The sequence below is a fragment of the Bubalus bubalis genome, chromosome 16 (genome assembly GCF_019923935.1).
Source record: "Bubalus bubalis isolate 160015118507 breed Murrah chromosome 16, NDDB_SH_1, whole genome shotgun sequence".
In the NCBI taxonomy this organism is placed as follows: Eukaryota; Metazoa; Chordata; class Mammalia; order Artiodactyla; family Bovidae; genus Bubalus; species Bubalus bubalis.
The window spans coordinates 38,057,682-38,068,918 of record NC_059172.1 but is presented as its reverse complement, the minus strand read 5'-3'; the positions used below and the strand labels follow the sequence as shown (position 1 = coordinate 38,068,918).

General features: G+C 36.5%; 1 non-coding gene across 1 annotated transcript; it reads right to left on the bottom strand.

Annotated features, from left to right (window-relative positions):
* Window positions 1-8,962: 8,962 nt before the first annotated feature.
* On the bottom strand, window positions 8,963-9,069 carry LOC112579765. The gene has a single exon (XR_003104099.1). It is a non-coding gene; the product is annotated as a U6 spliceosomal RNA (small nuclear RNA).
* Between the last annotated feature and the right edge of the window lie 2,168 nt (window positions 9,070-11,237).

Genomic DNA, 11,237 nt, shown 5'->3' with positions numbered 1-11,237 from the left:
TTCGTGACTTTTAAAGAAGGAGGGAGGTGATAAAAGTCCATAATTAGAGGTGTTAGAATGGGTAAATGGAAGTTAATCCTCCAAGTGGTGTCTAATAAGTCATTAATGTACATTACATATTATAATAATAAAAATAACTCTCTAGCTATATGCTAAAATGTATGTATTTAACAGAGGCTTAATGTTTAACTAGAGGCTTAATAATAAACCTCTAGTTAAGCATTCTAGTTTCTAAAGATATAGTCGTGACTGAAATAGAAAAAACCCTCTCCATTCGTGGGGCTAATATTCCAATGGAGGTTGACTTCTACCTTCGAACTTGTATCAATGGCTAGGGTGTATGTTACCATCCTCATTTTATACATGAGGAAATGTAAGCTCAAGGTAACTTGATGAGAAGTGTGTCAGCAAAAATTTAGAAATTGGTAAAGTCAGGATTCAAATCCAGGTTTGTTTGATCTTGAAGCTGTGTGTTTAATCATTCTATATCTGTGGCCTAAACTGAAGAACTGCATTAACTGGACATAACTAGCTTAATTTGTGATGGCAGGGGAAGAAAGAAAAAGCTTGCTCTTATTACTATCATAGAGAATAGATAGAATAAATGTGTAAAGCTATATAGAAAGTCAGTCTTTATGTAAAAGACCTATCTACAGAGAGAGAACTTATCTGTGTAATAGCCAGATTCCTATTCCTGGACTTGTTCACATAGACACTGCATAAAACCTGGTAGGGGGGTTGCATGAGATTTCTGCTTCCCTGGTGGCTCAGTGGTAAAGAATCCACCTGCCAATGCAGGAGGCAAGGGTTCGATCCCTGGGTTGGGAAGATCCTCTGGAGATGGAAATGGCAACCCACTCCAGTATTCTTGTCTGGAGAATATGATGGACAGAGGAGCCTGCCAGGCTACTTCTGTGGGATATCAGAAAGAGTCAGGCACCACTCAGCGACTGAACAACAACAAGAAAATATCTACAGGGAAGCCACTCAGGAACTCCCCTCACTACCTTCTAAGATTCAAGTATACACATCAATTACTTTCCACAATATCCATTCTGCTGGAAGCAGTTTTGAGTCTAGATATCTATTAATGAAGGCAAAAACTTTTGTTTTCCTCACTTTCAAGTCCACTGTTGTCTGTAATTCATCATTAGTGAACCTTGAGGTAGTTCTAAATATATTTCACAATTAGGGGGATGTTGTTTCTTTCCTTAGTCCCCAGAGAAATCGTCATCTATTTTGCTTAGAATCAAAAAGAAATACTGAGTTTCTAATCAACAACATCTCAAAGAAATTGCATTTCTTGTATGAAAACTTCACATTTGGGGAAAGTGCAAGTCTTTGGGAATCTCTGAAACTCACCTCAGTGTGAGCAAAGACCAGACTCAGGGGCATGACTGAGACTTCTGAGTGTCAGAGTTCAACAGCCAGTTTCCACCTCTACATAGAATTTCTGTGTCTTTTGAGGATTCCACATACTGGGGTGTTTACAGCTGATTGGATCTCCACATTGATAATTCAGAGGGCTCAGGTTAGAATCAAATTCCTTTGGGACTTTCAAAATTATTTCTATATTTATCAGCTTTTATATTCATAATTATCAGCAGGAGAGATGTTGATAAGAGTATTAAAGTTAAATATCTTCCCCCAGGTGTGGTTTTAACCAAGAGTTCTGATAATCATAAGAATTATTTGCTTTTCACTTATCTTGCTTTATAAAATAATGATCTAACTATGTAATCATAAAATTTCAAAAATATACTGAAACATATTCAATGCATATATCTATGTTGCATATATGTTCATAATGTATTTCCATGGAAATGTATAGTATAATATTTATTTTATATTTAGAGAAAGAGGCAGAAATTGAAAGTGACAGATACAGAGAATAAAATATACCATATAAGAATAATATAAATATTTTGTGCCTACTTCGTGGTTTGTCCTGAGTTTATTAGATAAGCTAATAAATACACAAACCCACACATGTGAGAATATTATATATATGTGTATATATTGTGGCAAAATAGTTTTACGTTTATCTTACATTTTATTACCTGAGCTTCCCCTGTACTATTTAATATGAAGAAAACTAATTCTGGAATGATTGAAAAGCAAACTGAAATGATTTTTGTCATTCTCAATGGTGAATATGTAAAGATTCATGTTAAACAGAGCAGTTGGAATTCTCTCAATTAACCATTGAAAGTGTATCACAAAACTCTCCTGATACTGTGATACTCTAACACAAATATTGGGGAAAGTTTAAAATTGTTTGGCTATTTTGCAGAAAAGCTGAAATACTTATATAATGGGAACTATAAAATACTGATACAGAAAACTGTAGATGATTCACAGAAATGGAAAGATATGTCTTGCTCTTGAGCTGGAAAAATCAATATTGTTAAATGACAAAACTATCCAAGGCAACCCACAAATTCAATGCAATCCCTCTCAAATTACCAATAGTGTTTTTTCAGAGAACTAGAACAAATCATTTTAAAATGTGTGTGGGAACACAAAAGACTGAATAGCCACCGAAATCTTGAGAAAAAACAGAGCTGGAGACAGCATGCCCTGGAACTTCAGGCTATACTACAAAACTATTGTCATCAAAACAGAATAGAGAACCCGGAAATAAACGCATGCAATTCTGGTCAATTAATCTACAACAGAGGAGGCAAAAACTTACAGTGGAGAAAAGACAGTATCTTAATAAATGGACAGTTTACAAGTAAGAGAATAAAATAACGACAGCTACACATAAGAGAACAAAATTTAGAAAATTCTATAACACCATATACAACAGTAAACTCAGTAACACCTCTGCCTTTTCCACCCCAGTTCAGCAAGTTCTATCAGAGGCAAGGAAGTAAGGAAGTTAGCATCAAAATATCAAGAATTTTATGACACACATGGGGGAAAATAAAGCTTTAGATCTTCAGTCAAAAGAGCTTGTTTATATTTTGCCCCCAATTTAGGTGAGTTTGCTCACTCAGGCAGCATAGACAAATGAAAATCTCAATGGGAGGGGCTGGCCACTAACCACACCAATGTGGATAGATCAGAATGTATGATCTATTCAGAAAGAGGTTGACTAGTGTGAGGGAACAGGGCTTAAGTTATGACTCACTAACATCAGATGCCCAACCGAAGCTTCTTATTCAGATGAATGAGTTAGAACAAAAAATTAAGAATTTTAGCCTAAATGAGGCCCCTATACTTTAAGTAATGATTGAGAAGAATAATTGTCCCCTGCCTCAAGTCTCCTTTTTTCCCCCTTTGCTTATGAACATTACTATTTGTTCTTTCCCATTGTACCATGTCTTGTATAATATTCAGATTGTGATAACCTCCCTTAAAATTTCCTTTTCTCTCTTTTCCTTTTCCTTTTATTCTGTAATGCTTTTATTTCCCTTTCTTTCCTTTTTGCTTGAATTTCTTCTTTTATGGCTTCAAAATTCCAGATTTAAGTGCAACCTAAGTGCTTATCGCTACCCTAGGGTGCAATATTTTACTCTCGAGAACTGTGCTTAGCAAAATGCTCCACTTGATACACACAACTGTTTCTCCACAGAACATTCAGCACTGCTTGCACACAACCCCATACACAGTAGCCTACAAACTCTTCGTGTGCTATTGTTATCTGGGGGCTTAGGGTGTGTTTGGGTGCATGAAAACAGTATTGGTTGTATAAAAATCTGTGCCTTTGATCTTTTAACATAAAATATCCAAAGGTAAATAGATAAGCAGAATTGTCTAGTATTTCTATAGATGCTTATTTTTCCAAAGGAACTGGAGGAAAATACCAGACTAATATTAAACTTCTTTTCTGTTGACTGAGATGCCTTTGACTTCTGAGCTCAAACATAGAAATGGTAAACTCAAAAATCTCTAATTATCCTGCAAAATAATTAAGCCCATCTCTATGCAATCTTGTTCAATTTTTAGCATTCTATAAAATTGCTTTGGAAATAGCTTAACGTTACTTTGAAAGACAAGGTAGGTGCATGGTGTTTTTCATTTCAAAGAGAGCAAATAAATTTGTTATTCATGGATTCTGAGAGACAGAACTCAGGGAAAGAGTGAGATAAGATTCTAGTTATAATTTTGGCTTAACTTTTCCAGCTCATTAAAACATAAAACCATACTGTTGGCAGAGTCTTGTGAAAAGGTCGTGTGGAATGCTCACTGAACTTTGTGTTCTCCTAGTTGTACTGTTTTGTTGTTATATTTTCTTTATGTCTGTATATCTACACATGTGTCTGTATAGAAGTGGCCAAATGATTCTGGAGATTCATAAGAAAGATAACTTTCACTACCTTGGCATCCCCTTGTAATTTCTTTATACTTCCTCTCCTTTGGAAATATTAACATGTCATATTTTAAAGGAATTATGATTTAATTAAACTGAGATATGTGTGGGAGTTCTTTGTACCTAATACATTGGTTCTAGATCTAATCAAACTATGTGAGGTTGAATGTGGGAAGACTGAGTCTTTTTCACGAAGCCACTGAGCCTAGCCTCACAACTTTGTTACTAGGGCACGAGATGGAATTTGAAATTGCATCCACCTTTTTTTCCATTTCTTTACTTCTCTCTTTCTCTCTCATTTTCCTCTTTCTATGCTTTTCTCTCTCTTCCTCCTCATAAATACTGAGTAGAATATTCTTTTTTTTTCTTATTTTATTTTTTAACTTTACAATATTGTATTGGTTTTGCCATATATCAAAATGAATCTGCCACAGGTATACATGTGCTCCCCATCCTGAACCCTCCTCCCTCCTCCCTCCCCATACCATCCCTCTGGGTCGTCCCAGTGCACCAGCCCCAAGCATCCAGTATCGTGCATCGAATCTGGACTGGTGATTCGTTTCATATATGATATTATACATGTTTCAATGCCATTCTCCCAAATCTTCCCACCCTCTTCCTCTCCCACAGAGTCCAAAAGACTGTTCTATACATCAGTGTCTCTTTTGCTCTCTCGTATACAGAGTTATTGTTACCGTCTTTCTAAATTCCATATATGTCGGAAGCCAGCGTGAGGAAATCCGCCCGTGGCAAAGGTCATGAGGAAGGAGGCTTGGCATACACAAAGGCGGAATCGAGCCTCAGGAGTCCCCTGGAAATTCTCAAGCATCTACCCCCAAAACCAGAGTCTGCCTACTTTACTACTTTGTGCTCTCCCCTACACCTCTGACTTTACGGGGGGCTGTCCCCCACAACCTCTTTTGGAGAAGGAGTTAACTTAGAGCTCCAGTTAATAATAATTCCTGGGTGTGATAGGAGTGTTTCAACCCACAAACTCTTCTGAAGGTTCTCTAGCCTGCCTGACAGGCTTGTCCGGCCACATGTGATTGCTCACAGCCTCCCAACCCTGAGAGGCACGAGATGCTTTAAACCTTCTAAAAACAGGTTCTTTAGAGAAGTTAGAAAACTATTAGTATAAATATAGTGGACTGATTAGAAATTGTATTGGTGAAGAGTTTTTCATTTGTTGAGCCAATGTTTGCTGCTAAGTCTCCACATCCCCTGCCCTTATATACATTAATGAATATGTAGAAGAAATAAGTATTAACCTTTGATATTAATCAACATTAGACCTTAGGCTAAGCAAATTCTTTTCTTAATTAAAACCCACTACACCCTCACCCTATAGGAATGTAACTTTATCTGGTACCTTTGGAAGGTGGCATCTGTTTTAAGAATAATCACCCCTGGAGAAATAAGTGTTCTGGTTGACTGACCGCTGTCACAAGGAGAGGGTCATAAATTGTCAGCAGGCCCCCTGGCCAGAAGATGATGTAACACCCCTAAGACCTTTGTATATATTTGTATAAAGCACCTGACTTTAATAAAAGTCAGGACTGCTGACCCCGCGTGACTTTTGTATAACATCTCAGTGTATAAAAACAGACCCTGGAAAAATAAAGAATGGGATCAGTTCCTCGAAAGACTGGTCTCCCAATGTCATTCTTTCTCTCAACCTCTGGCTGAGTTCCCATCTGGAACATGGAGGCTCGTCAAGCCTACTAATTATGCCTGGGCTTCTAAGATCTGACCAGGGAGGCCTTAGCGTCTCCTCTCCTTCGGGAGAATGGGAGGATGCCTGCGGCCTACGTAGGTGACGTAAATTCCTTGTCTTGGAATTTTATTAGCTTTTCACGTAAACCAAGTTAATCAGCCTCTTTTCTCCACTGAATTTTCTTATTGAGCTATCCTTATTTTATTACTCTTTATATCTCTAATTAACATTTAATTAAAGCCAGTGTATTCGCTGATGACGTCTCTCCTTCGAATTTGCCTGGATCCACCGGGGCTGGACCCTGGCAAGTGGTCCCTATACTGTATTGGTGTTTTTCTTTCTGGCTTACTTCACTCTATATAATAGGCTCCAGTTCCATCCACCTCATTAGAACTGATTCAAATGTATTCTTTTTAATGGCTGAGTAATACTCCATTGTGTATATGTACCACTGCTTTCTTATCCATTCATCTGCTGATGGACATCTAGGTTGCTTCCATGTCCTGGCTATTATAAACAGTGCTGTGATGAACATTGGGGTACTCGTGTCTCTTTCCCTTCTGGTTTCCTCAGTGTGTATGCCCAGCAGTGGGATTGCTGGGTCATAAGGCAGTTCTATTTCCATTTTTTAAAGGAACCTCCACACTGTTCTCCATAGTGGCTGTACTAGTTTGCATCCCCACCAACAGTGTAAGAGGGTTCCCTTTTCTCCACACCCTCTCCAGCATTTATTGCTTGTAGACTTTTGGATCGCAGCCATTCTGACTGGTGTGAAATGGTACCTCATAGTGGTTTTGATTTGCATTTCTCTGATAATGAGTGATGTTGAGCATCTTTTCATGTGTTTGTTAGTCATCTGTATGTCTTCTTTGTATAAATGTCTATTTAGTTCTTTGGCCCATTTTTTGATTGGGTCATTTATTTTTCTGGAATTGAGCTGTAGGAGTTGCTTGTATATTCTTGAGATAAGTTCTTTGTCAGTTGCTTCATTTGCTATTATTTTCTCCCATTCTGAAGGTTGTCTTTTCACCTTGCTTATAGTTTCCTTTGTTGTGCAGAAGCTTTTAGTTTAATTAGGTCCAATTTGTTTATCTTTCCTTTTATTTCCAATATTCTGGGAGGTGGGTCATAGAGGATCCTGCTGTGATGTATGTTGGAGAGTGTTTTGCCTATGTTCTTCTCTAGGAGTTTTATAGTTTCTGGTCTTACGTTTAGATCTTTAATCCATTGTGAGTTTATTTTTGTGTATGGTGTGAGAAATGGTCTAGTTTCTTTCTTTTACAAGTGGTTGACCAGTTTTCCCAGCACACGTGTTAAAGAGATTGTCTTTAATCCATTCTTGCCTTCTTTGTCAAAGATAAGGTGTCCATATGTGCGTGGATTTATCTCTGGGCTTTCTATTTTGTTCCATTGATCTATATTTCTGTCTTTGTGCCAGTACCATACTGTCTTGATAACTGTGGCTTTGTAGTAGAGCCTGAAGTCAGGCAGGTTGATTCCTCCAGTTCCATTCTTCTTTCTCAAGATTGCTTTGGCTATTCGAGGTTTTTTGTATTTCCATACAAATTGTGCAATTATTTGTTCTAGCTCTGTGAAGAATGCTGTTGGTAGCTTGATAGGGATTGCATTGAATCTATAGATTGCTTTGGGTAGTGTACTCATTTTCACTATATTGATTCTTCCAATCCATGAACATGGTATATTTCTCCATCTATTAGTGTCTTCTTTGATTTCTTTCACCAGTGTTTTATAGTTTCCTATATATAGGTCTTTAGTTTCTTTAGGTAGATATATTCCTAAGTATTTTATTCTTTCCGTTGCAATGGTGAATGGAATTGTTTCCTTAATTTCTCTTTCTGTTTTCTCATTATTAGTGTATAGGAATGCAAGGGATTTCTGTGTGTTGATTTTATATCCTGCAACTTTACTATATTCATTGATTAGTTCTAGTAATTTTCTGGTGGAGTCTTTAGGGTTTTCTATGTAGAGGATCATGTCATCTGCAAACAGTGAGAGTTTTACTTCTTTTTCAGTTTGGATTCCTTTTATTTCTTTTTGTGTTCTGATTGCTGTGGCCAGAACTTCCAAAACTATGTTGAATAGTAATGGTGAAAGTGGGCACCCTTGTCTTGTTCCTGACTTTAGAGGAAATGCTTTCAATTTTTCACCATTGAGGATAATGTTTGCTGTGGGTTTGTCATATGTAGCTTTGATTATGTTGAGATATGTTCCTTCTATTCCTGCTTTCTGGAGAGTTTTGATCATAAATGGATGTTGAATTTTGTCAAAGGCTTTCTCTGCATCTATTGAGATAGTCATATGGTTTTTATTTTTCAATTTGTTGATGTGGTGTATTACATTGATTGATTTGCGGATATTGAAGAATCCTTGCATCCCTGGGATAAAGCCCACTTGGTCATGGTGTATGATCTTTTTAATGTGTTGTTGGATTCTGATTGCTAGAATTTTGTCAAGGATTTTTGCATCTATGTTCATCAGTGATATTGGCCTGTAGTTTTCTTTTTTTGTGGGATCTTTGTCAGGTTTTGGTATTAGGGTGATGGTGGCCTCATAGAATGAGTTTGGAAGTTTGCCTTCCTCTACATTTTTCTGGAAGAGTTTGAGTAGGATAAGTGTTAGCTCTTCTCTCAAATTTTGGTAGAATTCAGCTGTGAAGCCATCTGGACCTGGGCTTTTGTTTGCTGGAAGGTTTCTGATTACAGTTTCAATTTCCGTGCTTGTGATGGGTCTGTTAAGATTTTCTATTTCTTCCTGGTCCAGTTTTGGAAAGTTGTACTTTTCTAAGAATTTGTCCATTTCTTCCACTTTGTCCATTTTATTGGCATATAATTGTTGATAGTAGTCTCTTATGATCCTTTGTATTTCTGTGTTGTCTGTTGTGATCTCCATTTTTATTTCTAATTTTATTGAAAAATATGGAACGCTTCACGAATTTGCATGTCATCCTTGAGCAAGGGCCATGCTAATCTTCTCTGTATCATTCCAATTTTAGTATATGTGCTGCCGAAGCGAGCACATGAGTAGAATATTCTTTCATCATCTTTTATTTTATAATTATTTAAAACTTCCTCAATGATTCAGCCTGCTAGCTCTAATTTAGTTGTAAATCATAATTCAGAATTATATTGTTGTTATATTATTTTCTGTGAAACCTATTTTGTGTTAATAATGGGGAAGATAACATAAAATTAATTGGGAATTCTTACTCAGTGCCTCAGATATACGTCATTTATTGCATTTTACTTTTTCAGATTTTTAAAAAATTTATGTTCTTGCTTTACTTTTTATTGTTGTTGCCTCCCTTACACTCTCCCCGCAATGCAAGCTTATTTACATTATTGTATTTAAATTTTAATTTTAATATTCTGAGATATAAAAAGTCTAGGAATATATATATTCCTTATATATGAAGATAATAATAACTATATCATAATTTTGAAGTAAAAATTCAATGAAATATATATATATATATTTAAATGGAAGTTTAGGTAAATTTCTTGATCTGTTTACTTGTGTATGAATATGATTTAAGTGAGAATATATGATGGGCAAAATTTACCAAATCCAAAACCAGAAGTCCAGAAGAGAGAATTTTTTCTGATTATCAGTTTACAAATTTTATTACATGCAAACATTTAAATTATTTTATTTAAAAAAAAATTCATTTTAAATTTTGTAGAAATTCAGGTTTTTCTTCCAAGCATCAAAATTAATCTTGCAAAAATACATGGAATTTTCATTATAGTTCACAATTATTTTATCATATATATATATTTTTTTAATTTTATTTTATTTTTAAACTTTACATAACTGTATTAGTTTTGCCAAATATCAAAATGAATCCGCCACAGGTATACATGTGTTCCCCATCCTGAACCCTCCTCCCTCCTCCCTCCCCATTCCATCCCTCTGGGTCGTCCCAGTGTACCAGCCCCAAGCATCCAGTATCGTGCATCGAACCTGGACTGGCAACTCATTTCATACATGATATTTTACATGTTTCAATGCCATTCTCCCAAATCTTCCCACCCTCTCCCTCTCCCACAGAGTCCATAAGACTGTTCTATACATCAGTGTCTCTTTTGCTGTCTCGTACACAGGGTTATTGTTACCATCTTTCTAAATTCCATATATATGTGTTAGTATACTGTATTGGTGTTTTTCTTTCTGGCTTACTTCACTCTGTATAATAGGCTCCAGTTTCATCCACCTCATTAAAACTGATTCAAATGTATTCTTTTTAATGGCTGAATAATACTCCATTGTGTATATGTACCACTGCTTTCTTATCCATTCATCTGCTGATGGACATCTAGGTTGCTTCCATGTCCTGGCTATTATAAACAGTGCTGTGATGAACATTGGGGTACTCGTGTCTCTTTCCCTTCTGGTTTCCTCAGTGTGTATGCCCAGCAGTGGGATTGCTGGATCATAAGGCAGGTCTATTTCCAGTTTTTTAAGGAATCTCCACACTGTTCTCCATAGTGGCTGTACTAGTTTGCATTCCCACCAACAGTGTAAGAGGGTTCCCTTTTCTCCACACCCTCTCCAGCATTTATTACTTGTAGACTTTTGGATTGCAGCCATTCTGACTGGTGTGAAATGGTACCTCATAGTGGTTTTGATTTGCATTTCTCTGATAATGAGTGATGTTGAGCATCTTTTCATGTGTTTGTGAGCCATCTGTATGTCTTCTTTGGAGAAATGTCTATTTAGTTCTTTGGCCCATTTTTTGATTGGGTCATTTATTTTTCTGGAGTTGAGCTGTAGGAGTTGCTTGTATATTCTCGAGATTAGTTGTTTGTCAGTTGCTTCATTTGCTATTATCTTCTCCCATTCTGAAGGCTGTCTTTTCACCTTGCTAATAGTTTCCTTTGATGTGCAGAAGCTTTTAAGGTTAGTTAGGTCCCATTTGTTTATTTTTGCTTTTATTTCCAATATTCTGGGAGGTGGGTCATAGAGGATCCTGCTGTGATGTATGTCAGAGAGTGTTTTGCCTATGTTCTCCTCTAGGAGTTTTATAGTTTCTGGTCTTACGTTTAGATCTTTAATCCATTTTGAGTTTATTTTTGTGTATGGTGTTAGAAAGTGTTCTAGTTTCATTCTTTTACAAGTGGTTGACCAGAGTTCCCAGCACCACTTGTTAAAGAGATTGTCTTTAATCCATTGTATATTCTTGCCTCC